Consider the following 25,176-nt stretch of genomic DNA (forward strand, 5'->3'; position numbering starts at 1 on the left):
TGTGTGTTAGAGAGAGAGAGAGAGAGAGAGAGAGAGGTTCCAAGTCCCATGCATCTATGTATTCATGTCCCAAATTGTTAACAATGACTACAGTTCATGCTGACTGAAGCTGGAAGTCAGAAAATCAATCTAGGCTCCCACATGGGTGGCAAGGACCCGACTCCTTGAGCTCTTACCTGCTGCCTCCTGTGGTCAACAGTAAGAGGAAGCAGGAACCAGAGTGCTGGGGGGAAGGCACAGTCACCCAGACATCTGGGCAAGTGCTTATCCCTAGCGTTGTGTTCAGGTACAGCAGCATTTGTGTTTCCAACACTGGCTGCTCGTCCACTGAGAGGATCTGCTTGACAAACTACCCGTAAGAAACCTGAAAAGGGATCTTTGGAAACAGCACGCATTGTGTTTCCTTTTATTTGACAATATTGTCTAGTTCCTTGGTGGAATTAAACTCTGATAGTCTAGCAAAGAATGTCGATCATTACATTTTGCAGAAAAGAACACAGATCTAGCATATCGGGAGCAGCATAATTTATGTAAAAACATGCAGACAATCACATTCGAGTATTTGATGTAAGTAATGAGAGAATCACACAATGGGCATTTTTTATTAAACTGAGATTTAGTTGATTTTTCTTATGAATGAAGTTACTTAAGCAAATTGGATCAATGCACAGATGGAGTTGTTAGAAGTTTGGCACGTAAATATCAGGACATACAAATAAACTTAGTTGTAAACATTCTGCCAATTTATCTATGCAACAGAGAATAGGCAAGTTGGATGTTTAGGCTAATGAAAGCTAGTAGGAATCTTTGTCTGAATAATTGTCTAATTATTGGTAATGTATTGCTCCTGATTTAATGCTTATTAGCATTGACTCTGTGCCAGTGAAAGCACAGGGTACAACGAGTGAGCATACACACACATCTTATTATTGCTCTCCTTGTTCAGAATCACACAAAAGCCATGCCTAACATCATTGCACTGGGAAACACTTCTATGTGGCAAAATAGGTGCATTATATATGGTGAAGCTCTGGAGAGAAAACAAGTTAAATGAGAGCAAGCAGGTGCTTTCGCTGCAGTAACCCATGGGCTTGCAACAGGACTTGGCACCAAGTTGGTGTTCAATAGCTGTTGGATGAACAAATGAGTTTGTAAAACTGCACGGACAAGTGTAGACTGGAACTGGGCCTGAGGGGGTAGATTTGACGTAGGCCTGTGGAAGTGATGGATGTTTAAACCAGAGGAGGTTAGAAGTGTGGGTAAGAGGGAGTAAGCAGACCTTGGCTCTGTATGCAGAGGAGCAACGGGTGCAGATGGAATTGAGCAGGCCAAGTTGGAGAGGAGGCAGCAGCTGCTGAAGCAGGAAGGGAAGGGTGTGAGGGGAACCTGAGGTCTCTCTGGATAATGACGTTTGCCCGAAGTCACATAGAGGGACATGCAAATCTATGAAAGAAAAATGGTGTGAATTTCCTCAGGATGGAAAAGCAAAAGTGCTGCAGAAACCTGGGCCGATCTTGAGAATGGGAAATGCTGTGTGCTATTTCAGACACTTACCACGGGATATGCCTTGCTTCTCTCAACCTGATGAGCTATAATCACAGTATATACCTTTTTAAATTCTATTAATTTCAGAGATATAAACTTTAGATTAATTAACATAGAAATTTGTTTCTCTTTCTTATTCTATTTCTGGTAAAGGGATGTGTCAACAAAATATTTTCCAGTCAGAATCCATGCCCTGTTTTTGAGCAGAAATTGGTAATGAATAGCTAAGATTTTTCTGTTCTTTCTGCTTTATCTATGTCTCCACCTACTTAATGATGCCGAGCAACCTCATACCCAGGTTAGGAAAACATAAATGTGTCTAAAGACTTGGGAGAGAAGATACAGATCTCAACATTTTACATTCAGGTTATGAAATAGCATCCTTCTCTTGGGTTGGATTTGAATTACATTGATTGTGAGTTATATGAGCATGCTGAGCAGTGTGAATTTAGATGGGATTGTTTCTTTTTATATGACTAAAGTGCAGATGCATAAATGCATTTGCCAAGGTAAAAAATGGTTCAAAACACACACACACATACACCCCCCACGCACCAGCAAGTACAGGAAATGAATTACTGTCTGCCTGAGGTGTTTGCGTGAGTGTGTGGCCAGAGCAGCCTACTGCACTGTCCCCAAAAGAAGTCATGATAACACGGACAGGAGCAGCTTCTCCAGGGACAAAGCAGGCTATTCATGGACAGCCACTTTGATTCACTCACAATGCATTGCACAGAAGTGCTTGAGTAATCAAAGCTAACTTACTGTTTCATTTGTTCTGTACTTAGTAAGGCTCTGGCAATCTGCTAATATCTGACCATTCTCAATTGGAGAGACACACAAACGAAGCTAGATACCCCTGTAACTTCTATTCTCCAATGTGGAAAAAAGCCTGAATGCAAAACAAGCAAGTTGACTGCATAATTTTCTAAATGATGATGTGTTGACAGCAGTAGTTGAGAGAAAGCAGCTAGACAGCCATGGTAGTAGAAAGACATGATTTTAAAACAGCAAGCACACACGTAACAGACTCCTCCTGGAAAGGTGAAACATAGGCAAGAATCAGAGGAAGGTGAGGTGATGCTGCCACCCACCGGAAGAGCCACCTTGATGACACTCTGAGGACTGGCTTGCCTGGTGGCTCCAGAAACCCACCTTCGCAACACCCACCTTGGCGACACACTCAGACCAGGCAAACAAGTGGCAGAGTGTGGAGGCTCCTCTTTGGTGCAGCTGGTTGCACATGGACACAGAGCAATGGTAGCAGGAGGCAAGCCCTTGGTCCTACTGGGACACAAGTGGAAGATACAAGGAAGGATGTGGCAGAGGAGTAAATGCAGTATGCTTTGACTGTCTACAAACAGGTAGCTCCCCTTTAAAGTGATAGACTAACAGAAGATTAGGAGGAAGGAGTCAGTGTCTGTGGTTTGAATGAAATGTGCTTGGGAGCCCTTTTGTACATTTGTAAGAGGAAACCCAGCAAGCACCTCTGTTTGGTTACCAGCAGGCATCTTGCTCAGAAACAAAGCATTAGGGTTGTGTCAGCCTATGCTGGAAATTCAGATTAAACTGTGGCACCTTCTTCAGGTGGGATGAAGTGGAAACCAGGAGAGGTTCAACGACTAGGCCGTGAGTCCCATACCATCAGATACTGCACAGAAGAGATTGAACCTGTGAAGCAGAGGGACCGCAGTGTGGCCACTGGGGGGACACTGGTAAGAGGTTAGGAAGTCTGAGTGAAGCGTGTTTAGGAGGAAATGAGAGGAGCAAGCAGCATTTTCTTGTAAAGAAGCAGCACTTACTCAGGTGCAAAATGAGGTCCAAGTACAAGTGTGTGAACTTTTTTGTCAGGTTTGAGATTGGATAAATGATAGTTTGTTGGAAATGTTGGAAGTGATGAGCTTGAGGTCCACGGGGCTCCCAAAGCCCTGCGTTGGTTCTGGGGTTCACATGTGTGCCTGTCGGCAGTGTATCTGAAGAATTCCTGTTCACTAAAGAGCTTTTCCCCTGTGGTAGCAACAGAACTTTCAAATGCATTATTTTGTAACACTTCTGAAAATGTGGAAATATTTTAATTTTAGGAAGACAGGTGTATTTCCCCATCCCTTTGTCCTTCTCTCAATTCCCTATTTCCTTTACGTATCATATATATATGTTTAATATGTTTATATATATGTTTAATTTTATGGTTTGCTTTGCTAGCATAACCTCTAAGTCAGCATTCTTTTCATTTTATTTTTTTAATTTTATCATTATTGCTGCTATGTTCTTAATGTGAGTACTTTGACCTACCTGTGCTGCTCTCTTGTGCATTTTGATGGAAGCAGAACTCATCAGGAGCCTTAACTAAGAATGAACTTACTAACTTACTAACTACTAACTTATGTCGAAGGTTGTTTCCCATTACACATGCAATTTTCCGAAACAGCAAGCAAAATTTGACTTTCTCCCATCCAAGATAATATTTGCTTAAAACCATGGATTTTTTTTTTAACTGCAAACTGGGTCTTATTCAAAATTAGGTATCAAACAATGTATTATGTGGTACCAATTTGGGTTTATATACGAACTTGAATTTTACATCCATATGCAAGCATGGTAATTGTGATTTTTTCCTCTATTCACTGCTGCTTGTCAATAGCCCCCTGACTTTTATCTGTAACACAGAAAACATTGCATAAACGACTCCCTCCAGAGCAGGTGCACAGGATACACATTGTCGTATGTGCACGCAGTATGGAAGTTGCTGGTCACAGGTGGGCTAGTGGGACTGTGCACCTGAATGCTTTAATTTTCAACTGAAATTAATTTAAATTTACAAAGAGAAACAGCTGTATGATTTTGATAAGTCAGTTTAGTTGTTCATTATGTGAAGCATTGGTCATGCTTTTGTAACCAAAGCAAACTACGTGAGAGAGTGAATGACGAAGCAAAGTTTACTTGGCTCCTGGTCTGTGATTGGGCATTCCCCTGGGTGCTCCCATCTGTGCCTGGAGGAGGGTGACCAGTAAACATGGCTAGGCCCAACAATCCAAGGCCTCAAGAGAAACGCCCACAGCAGTGTCCCCAGCTGCCTAAGGAACCCTTGTTAGGCCTACCTCCCAGACCCTGAGGTGGGATTATCCGCTCAGCCGTTTAGGGCCAGGATTTCATGACCTGGGGATTTAGACATCTGAAGGACTTCAGGAGACACATTCTGTTCCAAGCATAGACTTTGACATTCATACAAGATGTACTGGATAGGTACTATATGAAGGGCACTCTAGAAGCTCATGGAAAATGGGAAATCTGCAAAAACTATGCCCCAAATAAACTGACCTTTTAATTTTTTTTTTATTTTTTGATGTTGCTTTGTACGTGTTGTGAGCAAGAGAATGCAAAATGTCTCAGAGACAATTGTTGATATTGATTATACACAAAAATTATATTCTGAATGGCCAGTATTATATAAAATACATAACGAAATTAACTTTCCTTTTTACCACTACTTCATCATTCTTAAATTTATGTTTTCAAAAGTCAACTGGTCCTTTAAAACAAACAAACAAACAAAAATAAACAGAAATAATCACAGAAGTGTACAAAGCCAAGCAGCCAGGAGAAGGATTGGATAGCGGGAGATCCGTGGAGACTTCCTGCAGGACAACTTCAACACATAGGTGACCCCGAGCTGGGAAGCAGGGCCCTTACTAGGTTTGCCTGTGGTGAGGCCGGCCATCAACATCCTGGGAGATGTCTGGGCATGAGAAGTGTCACCTCTCTGGTACCCTGAACAGAATAACCCCCTGCATGCGTGTGCTCTCTGCCACCATGTTTAGCTACAGTTTTATCATCCTTACATAGGCATTTATCCAACCCTGGCATTTTTATCTATTAAAGAAGTTAAACTTTGTTTAAAAATTCTTTAAATTCTAGTCATAGAGATAAACTCTTTAGTTATTTCTTAGTACATATTTTATTTCAAAAAGTTGCTTAAATTCATGTAACAACTTTCATGTTTGCATTTAACATCGGGAAAATCATCTGTCCAGTAGATACTTGGGCCCTGATCCATAAGCAATGTTTCTCTTTTCACTACCCCAGGTAGAGGCCGGCGTTTCTGAAATGCATCTTCAGAAGGTGTGGAAATAGTTCCTAACGATTTATCTGCATCACATATTTTACCGTATCAATGGTATATTTTTGCTTTTGAGTGATTAACCTTACAACAAAGTGTAAAGGATTATATTGGTACCAGTTACACAGCACCTTTAAATGACACTTCAGTGTAAATAACTGTACTGTTTTAGAACCTTCCATAGACAGTAGTTAATACACAGGATTTGCCAACATTCAGAACACTGTCAACACCCAGTGCTGAAAAGGGTGTGGGAGTGCAAAGATGGAATATTCACTTTAAAAGATGGTTTGGCAGTTTCTTAGTAACCTCAACCCTTTACTATCACAGTTTATTAAATCCAAGTAGCTAAAGGTTCACATCTACACAAAACTCACACAGTGTTATTAGTAATATCTTCATTCATGGTTACCAACATCTGGAAGCCACAAAGAAGTTCTCTGTTAGGGAAATGTATCCATGGCAGCACTTCCTGTGCTGAGCAAAACCAGCTGCCACACTATGAAAACAGAGAAGATACGTAAAACATGCAGTGTTAAGATTTGGAAAAAGCCTGTCTGCAATGCCTGCATATCACGTGACTCCAAAATGATTGGCAGCCTGGAAAGGCAGCTCTGTGGAGACAACGCTAAACCTTTCTCACAGAGTTCTGGCAGGGAGTGAGTACTGCGTCTTCAGAACACATGAAATGCTGGGTACAGTGTGGTGATGGCAGTGGTCATTTGTCCAGGAACACAGAGTGCACAAGTCCAAGAGTAAACAGGAGTAAACCAGGACCACAGGTTGTGAACAGTGTCCAGACAGGGACATCAGTGGACCACGGGCTGTGAACAGTGTCCAGAGAGGGACATCAGTGGACCACGGGCTGTGAACAGTGTCCAGATAGGGACATCAGTGGAACATGGGCTGTGGACAGTGTCCAGATAGGCACTTCGGTGGACCATGGGCTGTGAACAGTGTCCAGACAGGGACATCAGTGGAACATGGGCTGTGAACAGTGTCCAGATAGGCACTTCAGTGGACCATGGGCTGTGAACAGTATCCGTGTAGGCACTTCAATGGAACAGAGGCTATGAACAGTGTCTGGGTGGACACTTCAATGACCGTGGGCTGTGAACAGTATCCAGGTAGGGACGCCAGTGGGCCACAGGCTGTGAACAGTGTCTGGATAAAGGCGTCAGTGGACCACGGGCTGTGAACAGTGTCCAGGTAGATACTTCAATGGCCCATGGACTGTGAACATTATCCGGGTAGGCACTTCAATGGACCACAGGCTGTGAACAGTATCTGGGTAGGGATGTCCGTGGCCCATGGTCTGTGGACAGTGTCCAGGTAGGGACATCAGTGGCCCAGGGTCTGTGAACAGTGCCCAGGTAGGCACTTCGGTGGACCATGGGCTATGAACAGTGTCCGGATAGGGACGTCAATGGTAACCAAATTATCACTGTGACACTTGGTGTGGAAAATGGAGGAAACTCTGCTTGTGAATGCCAAGTGCTTACCAGAGCTCTCTGTACATCTTTGCTTCAAACCATATACTGCTCAGAAATAAACTATTAGTAGAAGAAAGAAATTTAAATGAAAGAAATCTAAATACCCAAATTTCATTGCTCTGGAAATTTTTCAGTATTTTAACAAACAGAACTAGCAAATTAGGTTGAAATCCTATGATTTTTAAATTTACATTTATTGAAATTAAGGCAATTGAAAATATTGGGATATTATTATGGCCTATCAATTAAAGTTCATTCTTAAAGATTTACTGTCAAAATCATTTTGAAGTATTGAAGATCAAAATTTATCAGCAACAAGAAATTGCCTTTTCTAGTAATGTAAATCTATTAAACTCTGATTTATCTAACAAACATTTTCATTGGAAAAATCTACATTTAATTGCTAATATGTCTTAAATGAATACACTTGAAGTAACAGTTAAAAATGCATGTGGAAATTTGGAAAGAAAATTTATTCAGAGCTGGCACTGAAACTAATTATGAAATCTTTGCTGTCTCATTTTATTTAGAGTGATTTTACCCTGAATTGCTTTAGTGTTTAAACGGTGCCTATACTAACTTGTTCATCAAGGTTGACATCAAAGAAAATTGTTTAGTTTTACAAAGTCATATACAAATATATAATGGTTAGTCAAAATGCACAATGTTACTGGGAAGAAATTACTTTTAAAGGCAGACTGATGTAATATACCTCTTAACTGTTCACAAGAAAGTGCTAAAATTGATGAAGTCTTGCCTGTGTGAAACAGTACAAATCTTCTAAAACACAGAGCATTGGATTGAAATCTTCGGCAAGACAAAAAATGTTGGCATGCATGGGTAAGGGCTACGAAAACATTAACATGTGCTTTCCTCAGCTTGACGGTGTCTGCTGCAACGACTTGAAGGTGACTTCAGGTCCACAGTGACGACCACAGTATGGTCCTCACATGTGCCTCTAGATTTCTCTACTAAACTTGGTAGTTTTTATCATTATCACTTTGTTGAAGAAACACAATGGCATGTGCAGTTGAAGTATTTAGGATTCGGGGTGAGAGTGGGCCATCTGGACATCTTGGACACAGATGATGGAAACGGAGAGTTACGTGGGGCTGCGGTTCCTCAGCCTGAGTGTGATGTCCTTTTTACGCGTCACAACTGCATGACCTTGAGTCAGCCACTGAAATCTTCAACTTCAATTGTCTCCTTGTAAAATTAAGGAAGACTGACAAGTTTACTGTCATGATTTCTTCTAATTGCATGGCCGAAAGCCCATAACATTTAGTCAAAGGGACCAGAATTTCAGTCCCAATTGACACTTAACCTTACTTATAAACTATGTGCTATTGGCTCAACCCTAAATGTTCCAAGGCTCAACCCTAAATGGAGTAATGGTATGCTAATACTGCAGGTTGTTGATGGAATTAAATGATAGGGGCCCCAGCATGGTAGCCTAGTGGCTAAAGTCCTCCCCTTGCATACACTGGGATCCAATATGGGCACCGGTTCTAATCCCAGTGGCCCTGCTTCCCATCCAGCTCCCTGCTGTGGCCAGGAAGGAGAGTCAAGGACAGCCCAAGGCCTTGGGACCCTGCACCCGTGTGGGAGACCTAGAAGAGGCTCCTGGCTCCTGGCTTCAGATCAGCATAGCTCCGGCAGTTGTGGCTACTTGGGGAGTGAATCAGTGGATGGAATATCTTCCTCTTTGTCTCTCTTCCTCTCTGTATATCTGACTTTACAATAAAAATAAAATAAATCTTCTTTAAAAATGAGATAGGTGAGGTGTAGAATTTCCTTCCAAAACCCCACAAAGTTTCTGAAAATTTTTTTTGATTGGTTATTTTTCTCATTAGTTACATATTTTTGAGTCTGAGACTTTTTAGACAGTATATAAAGCTGCAAGTTTCTAGTATTATTGTCTAATGTTCCAGCTCCAATACTATCAAAAGTAAAGGGAAGCCTTTAGCAAAACCAGGCGAATAAATCCAGGATTATGTCACAGAAAGTACAGCTCAGGCACAAGAGTTCCAGAGCAGGGAGCGTGGGATCCTAAGCTCAACACCGGGCTCTTAACACAATCCTGGGAAAGTAAAAGTCATGTGCTTTTCCATGAACTTCTGCAGGCTATTTATACATGACAGCAATGCAACTGATGGGTGCCTTCTTGGTGCCATCCTTGTGCGAGCCTCTTGGAGCCCGCTTCTGCAGGTGGGGATGACACAGCTGGCCGCCCTAACCCTGCCCGTGCACTCAGAACTGGGCATCTACAATAGCCAGCCACCCACAGACGTGCAGGCGTGGGTCGCGTGCAAACTAAGGCTAAATCACTGTGCGTGAGCAAAGTCCCTTCTCATTTTCCCCTAATTCTTTGGGTTTCATGAGAAAACATCAGTTGCTTATTGAGGGAAGATATATTCCCTAGTCTAAGGTCTTGAATCTCAAGTTTTGTACCTTTAGGTCAATTTAACATAACTTAAAATTTCTAAATTTGTTTTTTTTTAATATGTGAAAGTTGACAGCTATTTATTTTTGTATATTTATCTCTGAAGAGTTTCCACCTTCTAGCGATTAGTGTATCCTGTAGTAAGTAATGCAATTAGTCATTAGAGAAATGCTTATTTAAATTTGTGATGCAGAAGAGATAATACTTATATATTTCCTGAAATCTTACTTTTACTTGAAACTATAATCTTAAATATTTAAAATTCATAATTATTGAATTGAACTTAAATATTCTTTGTCTTTTAAAATAGAAATGGACAACAAATTAGATTTTAAATCTTTTCAGAAGATAAGGGTGCATTAAATGCCACAAATTGACTTTCTAAGCAATTTTTTATTTTTTTTAAGATTTTTTCATTATTGAAAGGAAGCGGTACAGGGGACCTGCTGGTTCACTCCCCAGATGGCTATGATGGCTTGTGCTGGGATAGTCAGAGTCCAGAAACAAGAAACTTCGTCTGGGTGCTCTCTGTTAGTGCAGGAGTTCAAGCACTCGAGCATCCTTTGCTGCTTTCTCAAGCATGTTGAAGAGAGATGAATCGGAGGCAAAACAGCCAAAATTGAACCAGCACCACATGGAACACCATGGCTTGAGACGCCATACTACAGTGCCAACCATTAACAATAAATAGTTTTATTTCACTTGAAACCATAGAGGAGAAACAGAGCAGCAAAGATCTCCTGTCCACTTTTTCTCTCCACAAATGCAGGTCACAGATAGGGTTGGACCAAAAGGAAGCTGGGAAGTGAGTTAGGAATTCCAGGATATTCTCACTCTGGGATTCCTGACTCACCGCTCCGGGTGATGTTGGGGAAGGCAGACTAAGGATGAAATCCCTCCATCCTTGTTTGCCCCGAAACAGCCTCACCGCTTCCCCCAGAGCTGTCATGATCTCCACCTAACTAAAGAAGTGGGGGATGGGGTTAGAGTGCAGGTACCGACTCCTCTCCATGCATCCAAGGTGCTGCGAGAAAGCAAGTCTAGGCTTAGACAAGGGGAGAAGACAGAGACTGAATACAGGCATTCTGGTATTGGGCTGCCGGGCTCTCAAAACCAGACAGAAAAGGAGCAGAGGAGTGGAGCATATTAAAAAATTACAATGGTGCAAAACTTGAGGTTCAAGACCCTAGACTAGGGAATATATCTTCCCTCAAGAACTTACTGATGTGTTATCATGAAACCCAAAGCAGTAGGTGAAAATGGGAAAAGATTTTTTCTCACAGAAAGTCATCTCAAGCACATGCAGGGAGGATGCTGGGAGACAGAACTGCGGAGCCACAGCCCTGGTTAGGCTGAGAAGCCCCTGCCCCAGGTGAGAGGTCGGAGGTGGTGAGGGCACCTGTTGCTGTCAAACAGCCTCTGAATGGTGACGCCCACGCAGTAAGAGGGAGGCTCCCCAGCAACACATACACACATAAACGCAGACCAACTCATAAGGCACCCTCACACACACACACACACGTTCTAACACCATTGTATGTACACATCTAAAAACATACCTCCATATGTGCACATCCCATACATACACACCAATAATGCACACAAACACACATGCCCATATGTATATGCAGACATATACGTATATACATACACATGAATTCAGTGAATACAAGCCCATGCAGACACACACATTTCTCCCTGCATACCTACAGGTTCACCTGGTTACATACTAGGGGTCATTGGAGAAAGGCAAAATTGCCCTGTACTGAATGCATACACTTTTTTGGTCATTATTCTTTTAACAGTAGATGAGAACAAGTGTTTACCTAGACCTCACACTGTAGTAGCTTTGAATCAGCTAGAGCTGCCTTAAAGCGTGCTGCTGACAGCATGCAGGACTTATGCAAATAGTGTTTTTTTTTTTTAATATAAAAAACTCACACATCTACTGCTTTGTGGGCGATTCTTGGAATTAATTCCTTCCGGTTGTCTGAGACCAAGTGTGGATGCTGGAGTCACACTGCAGCTTCCCCCTGTGCCACAGCAGTAAGCAGCCACAGTGTCTCCAATCTCATCAACAATTACTGCACTCAGAATTCCACAGCACAAAACCTCCCTCCATTTGAGTTATTTCTTACTAATTCCTCATGTGAAAAGGAACAATACTGCCTTCAAAAACTCATAATGAGATGTTAGAAATCATTTTGATACTACAATAGGTGTTTTATCTTTGCTAACATCAGAGCTATTGATTTTACCACAAGAGGAAAATGGAGTCAATTTGGGGAAGTATAAACTGTTCACAAAGCTTTTCAAAACACACATATGACTTATTTAATATTAATTCCTCTGTGTGCAAATACACCTGCATATGGTCTCAAGTGTATCAGCAAATACGTGTCGCCATGAATATGCCTACAGAGAAATTCAAAGCACACACATACACTTGGAGGATTTGAGGGAGGTTAGAACATCATTCTTGTGGCTGTGTGCACAGGATTCTTTCCATCCAGTCCAAAACCAGATTTGTAGCTCAACTCGACTGTTTCCCTCACACACACACACACACACACACATATTCTGATAACTTGTGGCATGTTGCCTTTAGAGTGAGAATTATTTTGAATGTTTTCTGTGTAATATATTATCCAGAGATTAAAAAGTGTCTCAGCTACCACTTTATAAGTTAACAAGTCAGGGACATTGCTTCATAATGTTTTTATATAAAAATTTCAGTATAGGAACTGTGTCCCTCCAAGCATTGGAACGTTCCTGCTAAAGCAAAGCCTAATGCAAGCACTGAAGAACCCCAATTGCACTAGAAGGAGTATCTGCAACCACAAAAACACCTGCAGGTCTTGCCTCTCCACTTAGAGTCAGGCAGACAAATCCTACCACTCTTGACAGATGAATGACTGTTTTCTCCCAATGTTTGTTGCATCTCTTGGAAATGGAGTTGACAAGGTGATATCTGAGCAGCCATCCCACACTGTAAATGATTCTCCTGCATTGACAATATGCATTTGTGGATAAGGATAGTGGAAGAAGAACCCGGGCCAAGAATCAGAAAACCCAGATATTTAATTCAGTTTTGCAACTAATTTAGCTGTGTGAACATGGGAGAACCACTTATGTTTTCATCACCTGTAAAGCATGGTCCTAAACATGGTCCTGTTGACCATGTAGGAGGGAAGTAGGAGGGAAGCTACCCATTGTAAGGACCAAGAAATGCACCTTGCTCATGTCATATTCCATCCTCCCTCCCCCAGTTAATTGTGACAGAGAGAAGTCACACAATTAAGTTTAATTACCTTGATCTCACAACTAGCTTTGCTCTAAACCATAACGCGTTTGACAAACTAGATATAGAATCCAATATCTTGTCACTATTTCAAATGTCCTAGATTTTCCCAACTGCCCCTTTCATGTCTAACAATATTTTTCTTGGTCACCAGAATCTCACAACTGAATTGCAATTATAGCATCAATGAAAGGTTCTATAACAAGGCAGAGAGTAAGTGTGTGTGGTCCAAAGAGAGCTGTGAATGCATAATCAGACTTAACCTCATGATGATCACTTTGGATATTGTTGGGAGAAGTTAGAATTCTACATGAAGCCTTTTGCTTGCAAAGCTCAACTCCTCCTCTATATTCAGCCAATGAAGACCAATCCTCCTTTACAGTCATTTTAGGGAATTGACTTAGCCAGCCACAGGGAAGAGTGTGCTATCCTTCCAACAGAGCGAGCTAGGGAGGGGGCATCCAGTACGGAATCAGAAAGTCACATGCAGGGAATTTCAAAATTCTGTCCCTGGGAGGGACACAGAAGAGGCTGGGAGCTCCCAGAAAAGGGCTTGAGGAGGGCAGCAAGGACAGAAAGGGTCCTACGATGGAGCCAACCCTGTGGTAGAGACACAGGCAGCGTGGCACATCCCTGTAATGCTGCCAGTCCTTTTCCTTGGATGTGTGCTTTCCAAAAGACACTCTGCTTAAAAGCCACTGCTGATTTGCCTTCCCTTCCCTCCCTCTCCCACACTATCACGTGGCTTTTAAATACAGTGCCCGGGTCCTTTTAAGCGACTCCATTAACCTCCCTGGCTTCTCTTTGATGGGGCCGCACATGTTTATCAGGGTGCAGAATTTCCTGTTGTTTGCAACTTAACACAACATCAAGAGATAGATTACTGATCGTTAGCATAGACTTAGGTCAGTTTCAATACCAATCATTACTCTTTTAATTTATAAAGTGAGTGAATCAATTAAATGGGCATTTTAATGGGAACTTCTCCGTAGACCGGCCCTTGCGTAGCTAGCAAGGTTCACCAAGGCCTGGCTGGTTGCAGAGTGTTCTTGCTTTAGGCAGTGTAGACAGGGTTTGTGCTGCCCCTCAGCATCACCCCAGCCCTCTGAGTGCTGAGCAACCTGATTATAAGCCTGCAAGGACAAACTGCTCATTTCCCATTCTGCATCTAATTTGGGTTTTAATGGAAGATTATAAAATCTGAGTTATTTAATAGCAGCTCCCCATATATCTGTATTTCCACGTACAGGAGCCATTTCATATACTTTTCGAAAATATTGTTCGGGGCCAGTGTTGTGGCACAGCATGTGAGGTCATTGCCTGTGACACTGACATTCCACGTAGGCCAAGGCTCAGGTTAAAGCTGCTCCGCCTGTGATCCAGGATCGTACGCATGTGTCCAGGACCCAGTGTGAGATGGCCAAGAGCTGGCCACCCTGCACCCACTTGTGATCCAGGCTCCTCCTCATGTGTCCAGGACCCAGTGTGAGATGGCCGAGAGCTGGCCACCCTGCATGCACTTGTGATCCAGGCTCCTCCTCATGTGTCCAGGACCCAGTGTGAGATGGCCGAGAGCTGGCCATCCTGCATGCACTTGTGATCCAGGATCCTACGCGTGTGTCCAGGACCCAATGTGAGATGGCCAAGAGCTGGCCACCCTGCACCCACTTGTGATCCAGGCTCCTCCTCATGTGTCTAGTACCCAGTGTGAGATGGCCGAGAGCTGGCCACCCTGCACCCACTTGTGATCCAGGCTCCTCCTCATGTGTCTAGTACCCAGTATGAGATGGCTGAGAGCTGGCAACCCTGCACCCACTTGTGAGAGCTGGGTGAATCCTCTGGCTACTAGCTGTGGCTTAGCCCTGGTTACTTTGGCAATTTTGAGATGTAAGAGCCCTCTTTGTCTCTGCTACTTTGTTTCTCTGTCTTTGCAGCTCTAATTTTGTTGTAAGTGTTTTTTGTGTGTGTGTGCTACAGATCCTTATGCTTCAGGATTTACCCTCCCACCCACCGTTCTCCCCCATATCATAACAAAGTATAGTCCTTCGACAACTATCACAAGTTCATCATTCTGCTATTTAAATGTATCCTGATATTGTAGATACAGGTAATGATATAAAGCCCAGCATCCTATAGTCAAGCAGGTATACGAAAATTTGAATATAACTTTTCTTTGTACTTGTAAAGAAGTATCAGTCAACGTTTGCCCAGAGCCACTGAATTCATTGCTTAAATAGCACAGTGTTTCCATTTGACCAAAGTGTCCCTTTGTAGGAATGCAAACTGTACATTACACATTCTCAATGAATTTGCATATATGTATCCTTATGTCTACTGTTAGGAACACAGAAAACTGATATAAAATAGTGTTTATACAGGAGAACAACAGGTACAATGGAAAGGTTCATGGTGCTGATTTAGATTTAGGAAAGGAATGTGCACATTGATTCCATCTCAAGGGCAGTGTAAGGGAGTGAATGATTATGTCCCCTCAAAATCCAATTAGAAACCCGTTCCCCAGAATGGAATCCCTCAGGAGACAGTACCTTTGACATAATCAGGTTACAGGTGTGACATCCTTGTGATGGGATTGCAGCCCTTCTAAGGGCACACCTGAACCTTGCTTCTTTCCTACACTCCCTCTGGAGATGACCAGAAGACATCTTGAACAAACAAGACGTTGAGTTTTCACTACACACATCTGCAACAGCCTCACCTTGGGAGTCTGAGTCTGCACGGGTTAGAAATATAAATATATGGGTCTATCCAGTTCTTTTTTATTATTAATTATTATGCATTATGTGACAGTTTCATAGGCTCTGGGAATCCCCCCACCCCTCCCCACGCCCCTCCCCCCTGGTGGATTCCTCTACCTTGGTGCAGTATTACAGTTCAAATTCAATCAAGATTCTTTCCTTGCAAACATATACCAAACATAGAGTCCAGCTACTTATTGTCCAGATGGGTTGAACAGTTTCTTGGGGAGACCATTTCTGGTCCAAAGTTAGAGCTGGTAGAATATCGTCCCAGTCAATTAAGAGTCCCAATATAACATTAACAGCAATTTGTAACATTATGGAATTGACATGGTTTTGCGTAACCAGTATGTTAAAAAAAAAAAAAAAAACAAAAAACAAGTTCTTAACCACAACCTATGATTTGCTCATTGACATTTCAATTTTAGTTTGTATACAGGACCAGCTGCTATATACCTTAAAATGGCTATAAGGTACCATTCAGCTGTCTCATGTCTATTTCATTTTAGTATTTAGCCATTTGTTGTGTTGAAGTATAATTTTACTGATCTTGGCAGATTTTAGGATAATCTAGACTGGCTTATAACTCTAACAAGACATTTGTCAACAATTAAGGTGCAGAACATTTTTTTTTCGGGGGGGGGTGCAGGAAAGTCCCCAACACCACGGTGAAGAGTGACTAATCTTCGTGTCCCACCCAGCGAGGCATGAGCCAATCCATGCCAGCTCTTTCCTGTCAGATTCCAAGCTCTACTTTTTGTTGTTTGTCTATTTATTTTAGTTTTTTTTTTTTTTTTAGTTTGTATGATTGTTTGTTTGCTATGAGGGGTTTTCGGAGCAATCCTGATGGTCATTGCAAGGGAGGGTGGGGGTCCAGAGGTGGAGCCAGGCTTGGACCAGAGAAAGCTCTCCTCCCTGGTCCCGAAGGATGTTTATTGTTCTTCTGTTTCTGCGGACCACTCAGGGCTTCTGGTTGTCTTTCCGATGACGTTGGTTTCTGCACGGTAGTGTTTGGACTTCTTCCATCCCCAGTGGAAGCTCCGGTTGGGGGTGGGTGACCTCAGAGTACTCGGCCTCCGAGGGCATCCAATTCCCTGTGGCCTCCTTGGCAGTTGGGATATAGTCCTTGTTGCTCGTATTAATAGTTTGTGGTGAAGGGTCTATCCAGTTCTAACTGGCTATGGTAGGGAGAATCATTTGCTTCAATTTGTGACAAACTTAGTATGTATCTAGGAGATTGCCTGAACATCTAGGAAATTGTCTACAGAAACCAGAACTCCAGACTCACCAATGTCTACAAATCTGTCTTATCGTTCTTTTTGTAGATAATAGCGTTAGAAAACGGTCATAGATCTGCGTTTAAAGATCTATTCTCTAAGCAAGAAATCAAGTTATGGGAGAACTACTGAGGCTATAATAAGAAAAATGAGTGGACCCTAACTCCAGGCAGCTAGGCTTCAGGCAATGAGATTGTTTGCTTTGGGATTTAAGGATTCGCTTTAGAATTTAAAAAAATAATTAGATCATTCTCCAACTGGAAAGACACAAAGTTGATGATTTGCTCAAGTTTTTAGCCTATGTAATATTCAAAGCCTTCCTCTGAACTATGAAATGGGTGATGCTAAGTATCTCAGGAAGACAATGATGTTTGTAGTTACACAACACTGAGGATATCATGCACACACCAGGGTCATTGATGTGAATCAATGCCCATCAATGTTATCACTATTGTTCAGAAATGGGCCCAGGTGAAGATCAGGACTTGGTGAGGCACTGAGCATGTGCAGATGTACTTATTCTCCAGAAGCACCGAGCAAGAACGCAGCATCAGGCAATAAAGTGTGGAAATTTGAGCACAAAACGTGGAAAAGATACCCTGGGCATAAGGAGTAGCTGCAGAGAAGCCAGTGGGTTTCAAACTGATAAGCATGAAGAGAGATGAATTCATTGAGATAATGAAGAAGGGGAGATGCCAATCTTCTAGATCTGATATTGAAGGTCCCTGGTTGATGGACAGGGAGGATTGACAGCTGGGGCAGGTGCTGGTCAAGTGAGCCAACTTGAAGTTAAAGTGGGTTCATCATAGCAACACTCATTTCTATGGAGTTAGAGGGTCCATTGCAACCCTTCAACTGTGTCCATGACATAGTAAATGGGGTCCTCTCTGCACTTTGCACTCAACAACATCCCAGCTAATCATATTTCAATGTGGTCAGCTTAGAGTTGCTGGCACTGCCCAACATTTGGATTGACACTTATTAGAACAGACAACTTGGATTCCACAGATGCAAGGGAGATGAGGGGGTTGGCTTGGGAGAGTTCTACCATGACTTCTGTTGCCCTTCCACTTGGCAGTGTCAGTATAGATTTGGCTTCTGATAGAGATTCACCAAACTTCTCTGTTTCCAAATAACTTGGCCATTATTTCCAGAGTCAGTTCACCGGTGAAGCATTAGTCTAACTTGCAATGATCGATGGTTTCCGAGTTCATCCATAGCCGTGGTATATTGGTAACATGGTCAGGCTGAACCACTGAGCCAAGTGCTCATTCCTGCACCTCACGCATGCTGAGCTCCTAGTTAGTGTGGGTAGAGCATGATTACAGAAGTCAGGTACCTTGTCTAATGAGCGATTGATCTCACGTCAAATGTGCTGGACCACACGAGTTCAAGAGAATTTTTCAGGGTGCTGGCAGCCTAATTTATAGATACATTTCAACCTGCACAGGGTTTATTCCTCTGTGGCAGAAGTGCCAGTGTTTTTCAAAGGAAACTTCAGTGCAAATCTTTGAAAAAATCATTCCTTATTGACTGTTATAACTTGCAACTGTCTCCTCCAAAAAAATGAGAATCAAAAAAGTCTGAGCAAGAGAATATCGGCAGTCTAACTTTACAGGATGTAGTTTAACCCACTTAAACTGTAGTGCCCAATTTGGTACAAGACTCCCTGTGCTTGATGTAAGCCCTTAATAGCATCTTAGTAATTGAATGGAAGGATTTGTGCATTTTTATGGCCCATGTCTAAACTATTATGTCTGTGCAATGTAATTACATTCTGATATGCATTATGTCATTAACAGTTGTAAAGCGGTCTATTTAGAAAAACTTTTAGAAATGTGTCTAAAAGATGAAAAGTAGAAAGAAAAGGGAAATCTAATTTTAAAAATGTAGAGACTCTATTACTCAACAACAAATGCCATCATTCAATTCACTGATTGACAGACCATTTTCTGCGTTCTTTTGCTTTTTATTTGTTTTTTTTTTTTTTTTTTGATCCTCATCTGAACCTTAACCAGCATCACAGAACCTCCAAGCTGTCCTGACTGAACACGTACCATGTAACTTGACTATTGGTCAAGCAGCACAGGCACCGTACCCACCCATCATTCCTTGCTAGAATGTTCCCCAGTCAAGTGTGGATACAAAAAGGAAGAGAAAGTGAAGGTACAGATCTCCAACCTCCACTCTCTCCTACCCTCAAGTGGAGGGCTCCACTCTGCATGGCTGTTCTGGCCTGAAGTCTGAAGTGTCTGGCACAAAGTTGCTTTGGACACGTTGTTTGTCACAAAGATCCAGGGGGCAAGTTCACAGGGCTTCCCTGCCTCTTGGGCCATGTGATAGTGAACAACAAGAAACAACAGAACCTGACCAGAACTTTCAATGGGAGACATACTGTGGTGCATATTTACATAGATGACTACGGGAAAACTATATGTTCACTGTCTTGATCCATTTTGTGCTGCTTCCACAGATGACATAAACTTCTCTCACTACTTGGGGTGCTATCCCAAGATATCCAGGGAAACCTGAAAGTGTGAGCAGCACAAAAATCTGAGATTTGTCCAAAAAAGCTTATGGAATTGAAAGATAAGTTTATTTGAGAGCATTTTTTAAAATTCATGCATTGAAAGAATTTGTAAAATTCATGAAAAGATGTGCATCGTGGAAAAACTCTGTAGATCTCAGAATTTTTCCACCACAACAAATTTATCTTTTAACTCCGTTTTTCATGAATTTTTGAAGTAACCTTGTACTTTTCTTTTTTCTACTTAATATATAGATTAGGCAGAGAAAGATTAACAATAATTCAATAAATGAAATCAATCAGAAAAATGAACTGAGATGAAAGTACGGTGTTTTCTTTCTTTTGAAAGCATGAGAATAAACAATATTTTCAAATCGTGAATCACTGATGCCATAGGTCATACTAGCAAGAGAGATCCAACTCTTCATGTGACTGAACATCATATCCTCATTAGAAACATACTGACTCTTCATTCTGGGAAGTGCAGCATTGAGGTGTCAGGAGCTGATCAGCACCTTCTTGCTGGTACACCACAAGAAGGGGATACAGGAGGAATGGGAGAACGCTTGATCTTGTAGCATGATGCCAGTTAATGAAGTCTTCCTGACCTACTAATCTCTTACAGATAGTGCCTCTGCATGTAATGGAAATGACAACTGAGTATCAACATGATCATGGAGGAGGTTAACGATGGGATGACAGCCATCACGAATCACGTGATTCTAGATTGAGCTCACTGTATTAGGTTGAGATTCCTGTTAGAAAATCAGAAAAGCCTGCGGAATCAAGTTGCCAAAGCATAAAATACAAAAAGCATCCTTTCAGTGGGTCTGACTCTGGCCTGAGAATCAGTTAGAACTTGCTGCAGAAAAGAAGCACTATGAGTCACATTCGGACTTCAGGCTTGTACACTCTGAAGGTGCCAGAAACTTCTGAGCATCTGCACCAGCCTTAACCATCAGTCATGTGTTAAATATGCCTCCAGCAAGAAAGCACACTGATGCAGAGTTTCCAGGATCTCAGTGGGACCTACAAGCTGTGGGGAGCAAGATGGTTATTTATCTGTAGTGGAAGACGGTTAATAAGAATCAGTACTACAAGATGAAGTTACTGCTCTTCACCAATGTCCAAAAAGGAAGAGAAAAACTGCCCAGAATGAGTGGTTCATGGAGAGAGTGTTCCTTCCCAGTGTACAGATTCCTACAGAAAGATACCTTCTTTTCCCATAACCTCCGCTGTGACAGAGGAAAATACTACACAGCTTAATTGTTTTCTTCATGTGTTCATTTTATTGGTCTTTGAGTTGCAGTTTGACACTAGTTCCTCATTTGAAAGCCCCTTTCATTTACAGTAAATAAAAATGTTCAAACATCTGGTGTTTTCTGAGTATGATGAAATACTTCAACAGATGACTCAAGGTCATTTTTTGTTACTTTAATTATTTAAGAGAAGGAGAAAGAAAGGAAGCTCCTTTGAGATTGGTTACTGCCCAAGTGCCTGTAGCAGAGAAGGGAGCCACACCTGAGGGCAGGGAAGCCCAGCCCAGGGCTCCCCAGCCTGTGATAGGGGAGCTGGAGTGGACAGTCAGTGGCTCCAGTGAAACCCAGGTACCGCGTGTGGGGTAGAGGTGCCCTAACCCAGGCACAACAACATGGTGTGGAGGTGACCTAATCCAAAAACCCTGGCATAAGCTAGAGACGCACTAACACAGGCACCCTGACATGGGGTAGAGGTGCCCTAACCCAGTTACTCTGATATGGATTAGAGGTTCCCTAATCCAGGCACACTCAGGGGTACAGTTGCCCTAACCCAGACACCCCAGCATGGGGTGGAGATGACCTAAAACAGAAACCCCAACTTGAGCTAGAGACACACTAACATAGGCACCCTGACATGGGGTAGAAGTGCCCTAACCCAGTTACTCTGACATGGGGTAGAGGTGCCCTAACTCAGGCTCCTTGATTTGGGCTACAGGTGACCTAACCAGCATCCATACCCCTAGACCAAACACCTGCCCCACTCTACCTATGAGTGTATGCTTCATCTGTTATTAGGCCTATGAGAAACTGTTTTTTGGAAACAACATGACAATTAAAAAAAAAAAGACCCTCATTCTCCAATACTAGATACCCTTTAATATATGTAAGGCTGTGCTTACATTTCTTACGCATTAGCCAAATGATTGCATTTTTAGTATAATCTTGTACCAGAGAAGGTCTGACAGCTGAGATGGACAAACACCCCTAGAATGAGCTGCTGTTTTTCTATTTCTTATTTACCACAAATGCAAAGTCAATACTATATGATAGCTATTTGAAAAAGCATGCTTTTCTACCTTAAAATAAAATTGGTAATTTTACTTTCTGAAAATGTTAATAAACTTGGAATCCAACCAGAACTGCTCCTTTTTTACAAAACTTGTGAATTTAGCAAGTATCAAGGTAGATTAATCTCAAAATTGTAAAAGAAAATTAGTTCCATCACAATGTGGACAGAAATACTGACTCAGAGAAGGTTTTTCTGTCTCTGAGGCCTCTCACATTTGCCTACAGAGGAGCATCCAAGATTGGGAGAGGAGACTGTCATGTGGATGTTGTTGGTATATTCTTCACAGGTACACACTGCCTGAGATCAGAAAAAGTCTAAGAAATCAGAACCAGGGTGACATGACTAATCATGGGAAACTGATGTTAACCTGGTGACAATCTTGAGTCACACCACAGTACTCATTACAGCCTTACTAATATACGGTTACTTGAGTGGGTACCTGCCAGCAAATGTTGCACCCGTCCATAGCAAATGTTATGATGTACCAGGGATAGATGAAAACGAATGTTCTAACTGATACATGAATGAACTCCTTGTTATTTTTGGTTATGTGTTGAATGTGACACCCTAAAGATTCCTCCTTTCATTGTCTTTCCTGTGCAAAGCTAGTAATTCCCAAATCTTACTCCTGAATGGTGAATTATATTGCAAGTTTAGATTTTTAAAAAATGCTTTTCACATATTTCACTCCTATGCTAATGGAACTTCTTAATTATTCAAGTCTCCAGTAAAACAGCAGGAAAAAAAATAAAACAACTGATCCTCTTTAATTATCAACTGTACTACAAACACTGACTTTCACATGCTGGAATCTCACCCCTAAGGCAAATAATATAGAATGCGAAGTTAATATATGGTGAATTAAGAGTTGTTTAAAGTAAATAATTTCATGCAGTCAATAAGCTGTTATTTGTAAATTTAAAAAAATCATGTGTGTCAATGATATGTCTTTGTCATGATAGGAGCTTTCTGTAGCATGGTGTACAAAAGTGAGAAGGGCCACCTGGTCAGTTGTTAAAGACAGAAATGAAACAACAGAGCCAAAGCGATGGAGATTTCCACAGATCACAATGCTAGTGTACCTGAAAGACCTGTGCATTGCGAGTTCTCCACCATTGTTAGACAGCAGTGCCACCTACAATTACCAGGGTTATCTGTGCTTCAATATCCTCAAACAAATTAAGAGCCATGTGGTGGTCTAAAGACGACCACGTTACTGTGTACAGAACGTCCAGCAGAGAAACAGCACTCTTTGCATAGTTAATACTGCACATATTTGCAAATTTATTATACGTTGGAGGAGGCTCGGTAAATGGACCGGAATGATGTTCAGTGCTGAAGCAGCCCAGAGCACTGGCTGGCACCTGCCCAAATGAGGCCCACGAGGAGCTTGCTGTGCTGTGCATTACAAGTGAATGGGAGCAAGAAAAACAAGGGTGCACAGGACATTTGCAACTATGCAATCAGCAAAAGCAAGAGAAGAGAACACAATACTGTCCACTGTGTCCATCATAGTCTGGTGAGAGGCAGAAACTCTGAAAGATTACATAGAGGTTTTGATGGACCCACTCACAGTTCTGCAGGTTCACCGGATGACCATAAGCAGCACCATGAGCAGAGGAATAATGTAGTCAGATCTGAATTCTACCTGAGTAACTGGTTGCCCTCAACAGATCCTCGGAAGGTGGATGAAACAGCTGTGGATGAGAGAATATCAGGGTGAAGATGTTTCCACGTGGGCAAATGTTTTAAAAAGGCCCTTAATAATTCTCCTGAGCCTCAGTTTGACGGGGAGAACTGAAGGCAAAGAGGACTGTGTACAATGGGCATGAGAGTGGGATCGTTCTAGGGCTCAAAGGAGGGAGGCAGTGACAGGCTTTTCTTTTAAATGAAACACACAATGTAATGACCAGGGAAGCTTCTGTCATCATCACCTTACCCTAGAGTGGACAGAGGATTGAAAAAGGAAAGGTTGTGGGCTGGGAGATTTGGGGATGAGGTTATGTGGTGAAGGAGATGGAGGAAGAGCTGCATCTGTGAAGCGAAATTGAGAGATGTATGGAGAATGAGAGAGAGAATGAAGGCACTGGGTGGGGTTTGGACACAGAAGGGCATACATGGTCTTTAATTAACCGAATGCTAAGATTTCCAGGTTAAATGTTTGCACACATGCATCTAGAAAGTTGACCTGACGGGGGAAAATTAAAAACGATCTATGGGATTAGAACATCACTATAGAAATTATGGAGAGTTGGAAAAGAAAAGAAAAGAGAAGAAAAGAAAGAAAAAGAAAAAAGGAAAGAAAGGAAAAAAAGAAGAAGAAGAAAGAAGGAAGGAAGAGAAAGAAAGAAAGAAAGAAAGAGAGAGAGAGAGAGAGAGAGAGAGAGAAAGAAAGAAAGAAAGAAAGAAAGAAAGAAAGAAAGAAAGAAAGAAAGAAAGAAAGAAAGAAAAGAAAGAAAGAAAGAAAGTTGGGATTAACTTTTGAGGAATTCTGACCATTAATAGGGAAACAGGAAATTATCTTGTGATGACATTAGAATAGTGAATTGAAGAGACAAGACAACTGTAGAAAGTATATGAACATAAGTATATATTTAGGCATAGCAGCAAGAAAAAGACATCAAGCTTGTCAAACATTGCCAGCTGGTCAAGTAATTCACTAAATCACTAGTAAAGGCATCAGAGACTCCCACCCCCTTGGACTTATGATTCCAATGCCCATAGCTGTTCTGTCCATTGGAAAAGCACTGGGCACATTCAGGCATCCCTGACCAGGCTCCACCTGGCTGCATTCAGGCTTACTTCCCTTCCTACCCCTCCACTTGTACCAGAGCAATCCTCACCTGAGAACTCTGAATACAACTTATGTTACTCCTAACCCTATAAGGAAGCAATATTTGGAAATAACTATGACTTCTCTGTGATAACTGATGGCATCAATGATAATAGCAACCTTTATATCCTTACTGTGTTTTTCTTATAATAATTCATGTATGCATAGAATAGTAGCTTACTTAATGTTTAGGGAAGGAGAGTGGGGGAGGGAGATAGGGGCAAAATTATGTAGTTAGGTATCGGGGTCCCTCGTCCCGCGAGCAAGACTCCAACATGACATGATCTCTTCACAAAGCTTTATTAATTAAGCAGCATAAAATAAAAGAACAGAAAATCCAAGCGCAAAGCAAAAAGGGAATAGCCACTGTCCACAGCACATCCTTGAGCAGCAAAGCAAGGCTAAGCAAGCAAAGCAAAAGCAAAGAGCAGAAAGCAAGCTCCCTTCCCCAAATCCTCATAGAACATTCTCTTTTCCAGCCAATCCACTTAAAGGTCACCAAGGCACGCAGTAAGCACACCAACCACAACTCTGATCACGCGCACACCACGCAGAC

Source organism: Ochotona princeps, chromosome 7, assembly GCF_030435755.1.
Source record: "Ochotona princeps isolate mOchPri1 chromosome 7, mOchPri1.hap1, whole genome shotgun sequence".
NCBI lineage: Eukaryota > Metazoa > Chordata > Mammalia > Lagomorpha > Ochotonidae > Ochotona > Ochotona princeps.